This window comes from Kryptolebias marmoratus, linkage group LG18 (assembly GCF_001649575.2).
Source record: "Kryptolebias marmoratus isolate JLee-2015 linkage group LG18, ASM164957v2, whole genome shotgun sequence".
Lineage (NCBI taxonomy): Eukaryota > Metazoa > Chordata > Actinopteri > Cyprinodontiformes > Rivulidae > Kryptolebias > Kryptolebias marmoratus.
Genome location: NC_051447.1, coordinates 18,384,779 through 18,390,151, shown reverse-complemented (window position 1 = coordinate 18,390,151; position 5,373 = coordinate 18,384,779).

The window sequence follows — 5,373 nt, the reverse complement described above, 5'->3', positions numbered from 1 at the left end:
CACACACACACACCCACCCCCGCCCCAAACCTTCACATAAAGGAGGAAACAGAGAAATAGAAAAGGGTGTAAAAGAGAAACATGTAGGGGAAAGGGGGGGATTTCTACCCGGCTGATATTGTAAAACCGCACAGGTGGAAACCTGAGGGTCGTAAAAATCCAGAAAGAAAAGATGGCTGTCCCGACCAGTTCCACACAAACCTAAAGATCTAAACCAGTGGACGCCACGCCACGCTTGTAAAACACGCTCCCATAACGGCTGAGGCTCCGGACGAGGAGACGATTAAAGCCGTTTTCAGCCTCGACGGCGGCCGAGATGCAGCCATTTCTGCGGACGATTCAGATTCATCTTATCCGAGTCATGAAAGTGTTTCAAACTGAAACAGCCGGAGATGAATCCACCCTGTCTGGACACATTCGAGTCGGTCTGAGAAGAACAAGCAGGAAAAAGCAGGAAAAAGCAGGAAAAAAGTGGGAATTCCCCCCCTACCTTCACACTGAACTGCTGTTAGAGCTGATGTCATCATTTCTCTGTAAAACCTAAACCAAACAATAAATATTTGGCAGCTCAGTTGATCTTAAAGCGGAGCTGTTTGCACAACAGAGCTTGCCAGAACTCGCCGTTTGGATCGGGCTCCCCCGGGACGTCGTCATCAGGTGTCACAGAACCGTCCCGTGTCGTGGACTCTAAGAGTTACAGCCTTCCGGATTACTAAAAATCCACAACCCGGGTCTTCCTGACTCTTTTATCTTTTTTGCTACAACGTCAGAAACTAAACTATAAAAAACTATTTTTACTGAAAGAAACGAATCCAGGACTCTCTTCTTTTAAATAAAGTCTCATTTTTGGACATATATCGGACATATGTAACAACTGGCACACTTTACAGCCAACATAAGAAATATTTTATACAAGATAGAACATTTTTTCCCCAAAGATCATCGAAAATCCAAACAAGAATACCTCATTTTGTTGTGAGAAGTTACACCCCCCCCCCTCAGTGTGGCGCAGCAGGTTTCACAAACAACATTTGGCGACTTGGAGTCTCAGCAAACAGTGGAGGTTAACTTCTGAAAACAATTACACCCCGTTATCAGATTAGTCGTTCTACAAAGAGCTTTTCAGCAGAAACAGAAGAGGAGAGATGTTCCTTCGGCCTCGATCGGCGTCGGGTCGTGTTTCAGGCTTAGTCTGAAATTTAAAAACTCTTCAGTGTTTGTTTGCTTGTCGCCTCTGAGAGGATTTCCCCATCATTTCTGAGGACAGCGTCGTTCTGAACTGGTTCTTGGTCCTGTCCTCAGGTGTCCACAGGTGTCCTCAGGTGTGTCCTCGTCAGCAAACTGCTCCAGCTGTCTCAGGTCTGAAGGCTTCCTCCTCCAGATGTTCAGCAGGATTTAGATCAGGGCTCAGAAGGCCTCTTCAGAACGGTCCAATGTTTGGTTCTGACCCGTTCTTGGTGGTTTTGGCTCATTATCCTGAGACTGAGACCGAGCTTTCTGACTCTGAGCAGCACATCTGGCTCCAGGAGGCCTTGATGGTCTCCAGGTTTCATCGGACCCTGAACAGATTCAGGACCAGAACAGAACCGAGCCTCCTCCATGTCCCCCTGCAGGTTCTTTTCTTTGTAGGTTTCATTTTCAGTTCTGTGAAGACAGAGCTGATGGGACACATCTGTCCAAAGGACATTCTCCCAGAAGCTAGTCCAGTTCTTTTATGATCTGGTGTCCTCCTCGGTCGTCCTCCATGAAGTCCACTTTGTCTCAAACAGCCACTGATGACCTTTGACCTTGGACTTCACCTCTGATCTCTTTGGTTATCGTTCATATGATCCGTCTCTTCAGTTTGTCTTCAGTTGTCCTCTTGTGGACACGTCCAGGGAGGTTGTCTCCGGTCCTGTGGACCTTAACCTTCTGTAGTCTCAGGGACATCCGGCTGCTTGGAGACGGTCTTCTTGTCTTTCCCTTCAACCTGCTGCTCAGTTTCTTTCTCTGTCCTCAGCTGTGTGTCCTCCATGTTCAGTGTAGTACACACCATGATCCCAAACAGCCCTGTGACTACCTGCCCCCCTTTAAACAGGCAGACTGATTCCAGGACTGAAGACACCTTAGTTTAACTCGTCTCTGTCCATTTTGTCAAGGCCAGCTTACAGGAACAAACTTCTCTGTTGGTAGAAGTTAAATTAACACACAAAGCTGAAAGGTCCACATCCTAAAACCGGTCCTGGTACCTTTCACTTGCTGAAGTCTGGGACTGATTACACATTTATGTCCCTCGTATATCAGAGTAACTGTAGACAAAACCGCTGAGAAATACAAAAATAATCCGTCCCAGGCTGCATGTGTCACACGCTTCTGGGCCTACCCAGAACAGTGACTGCAGTCATTTCTTTTCTTCAAGCTATTTTATCATCGGGTGTGTTGTTCTGAAACTGTACACAGAACCTCCCACACTGACTGAGCGTGCTCCAGATGGCGAGCGGAGCCATCTTTCCCACAGCGTGAGGACGGGCCTTTCTGCACCCTCTTCACAGCAAAGACTCCGAAATGTTTTCCAGACTGGATGGCAGCAGGCGCCAACACGGAAACGAGGCTGCGAGGAACGCCGGCTGCCAAAGCAGGCGAAGGCTTCGGAAAAGGCCTTGGCTTTAGCTGCTCTGATCGGGGTCGTTATCGTAGAGAGCTGCAGAAACCGAGCCTTTAACGTTACCAACGATCAGGACAAAAGCTAAGGTTGGCAAAAACTGTAGCTCAAATTTAGCAAAAGAGTAGCTAAAAGCTACAGTTAACAAAACAACTGATCATGCTAAAACTAGCAAAACAGGAGCTAAAAGCTAAAATTAAATAAAAAGTTACCAAAAGCTAAAATTGGAACAGTAGCTACAATCTACATTTATGAAAACAATAGCTAAATACTAAAATTAGCAACAACAGTAGCTAAAAGCAGCAAAACTGTAGCTAAAATGTAAGACCAGTAGCTAAAAGAAAATAGTAGTTGAAACTGTCCCAACCAGAAAAACAGTAGCTAAAAGCTTAAAGCAGCAATAGAGTAGCTAAAAGCTAAAATGAACAAAAAAAATTTGATAATGCTAAAACTAGCCGAACATAAGCTAAAAGCTAAAATTACAGCAGGAGCTCAAAACTAAAAAGAAATAAATTAGCAAAAATTCACATTTAGTAAGAAAAGCTACAAACTAAAATTAGCAACAGTAGCTAAAACATAAGAAAACAGCAGCTAAAAGCTTAAATTAGCAGAATAGGAGCTAAAAACTAAAAAGCAGAAAACTGTTGCTAAAATGTGAGACCATTGGCTAAAGGAAACACATTGCAAAACAGTAGAAAGCTACAACCATATAAACAGTAGCTAAAAGCTTAAAGTGTCAACAGAGTAGCTAAAAGCTAAAACCAGCAAGACAGTTGCAAAAAGCTGAACCTGGAAAAACAGTAGCTGAAAGCTACAATCGGTATCAAAGGTATCAGAAGAGTAGCTAAAGGCAAATTTAGCAGTGCAGTATTTTAAAGCTAAAAGAAGCAAAACAGTAGCTAAAAGCTTAAAGTGTCAACAGAGTAGCTAAAAGCTAAAACTGGCAAAACAGTAGCTAAAAGCTAAAATGCAGTGAACACTGATTCTGTATGAATTTGCTGAAATTTGTTGAAGAAGCTGAAATTCAGCTGTTTAAGTTAAAATTATCCAAACAAAAGCTAAAATCTCAAACCAGCAGAACAGTAGCTAAAAATTTAAAATTATCAGAACAGTAGCTAAACGCTACAATCAGTACCAAAGATATCAGAAGAGTAGCTAAAGGCAAATTTAGCAGTGCAGTATTTTTAAGCTAAAAGTAGCAAAACAGTAGCTAAAAGCTTAAAGTGGCAACAGAGTAGCTAAAAGCTAAAACTGGCAAAACAGTAGCTAAAAGCTAAAATGCAGTGAACACTGATTCTGTATGAATTTGTTGAAAAAGCAGAAATTCAGCTGTTTAAGTTAAAATTATCTAAACAAAAGCTAAAATCTCAAACCAGCAAAACAGTTGCAAAAAGCTGAACCTGGACAAACAGTAGCTGAAAGCTACAATCGGTACCACAGCTACAGCTATCAGAAGAGTAGCTAAATGCAAATTTAGCAGAGCAGTGTTTCAAAGCTAAAAGTAGCAAAACAGTAGCTAAAAGCTACAACTGGAGCGAAAAGTTAAATATAATAGATTTCAAGATCTCCATTCATTTCAACCGGAATAAAAAGTTAAATACTTGAAAAAGTTCAAACTTTTTGATGTTTTTAAGCATTAAAACTATATTTTCTCCAAATAATGTGCCTGATTTATGAGCTTATCAACTAAAAAAACATTTATATATATAAAAATATCTAATATGTTTGAATTAGACACTAAAATATATGAAACAAAAGGTGAAAAGCAGGATTTGAGTAAAACTAAAGATTGACAGTAAAGGTTTAGGTGAGAAAAGAGGCGAGCATCTCTCCTGCCCTGAATTACTATCATTACTGAAATGACTGGGTAATGTTTGCTTTCCTGGACCAGTAATTGTTACCAAGCCTGCTGTTCAGACGTGCAGGTGGACAAATTGCTGAGGAGTTTTACTTTCCACAATCGCCGACCTAATTATTTCTACCATACAGACTTGGCCTTTTAAAAAAAAACAGTCTCAGAACATTTAAGAAATCAACCAGATTTTAACGTTAACTCCAGTTCTGCTTCTCATCGTCTTGAGCCCGGTGGCTCAGCGTGCACACACACACACACACACACACAACAGATTTTAGACCATTCTTCAACAACCATACTACAGATGTTGTTGTCGGGAACAAAATGGTTTGATGAAAAAGGCTAAAACCAGCTCAAAAAGACACAAAAAGACTAAATCTACCATTCTGTCCGTATTTCTCTGAAAGGTTTCCATGGTGATCTCCGTCTTTAAGGGTAAATTGGAGTATGTCCAGTTCCCCTCCTGGTTGATGACCAAACAGCTAACAAATCGAGTTGAAGGAGCTCAAAATGGTCCAAAGTAGGCGGTTCTTTTAAACCACACGGGTCAAACTCAAGGCCCGCGGGCCAGATCCGGCCCTCTGTAACATTTCATCCGGCCCTCCAGTCTGGATCAGATCGAGTCTCTGATTCTTATTTTGCTTTAAAAAACTGAAGTTTTCTCTCGACAGTGACTTAGAAGCCAACAATATATAGTTTTAATTTCTGTATGATCAGGTTTTTGTTGATGGCTTTTAATAAAAATCTGTTTTAATGTTAAAAACTTCATTTAAAAGCTGAGTGAGGCGTAAGAAATGACAGCTAATGATGAGCTTTTTGAAGTTTGATCTATTTGTCTGTGTTCATTAAAGTCTGTTTGCTCTAAATTCTGTATAAT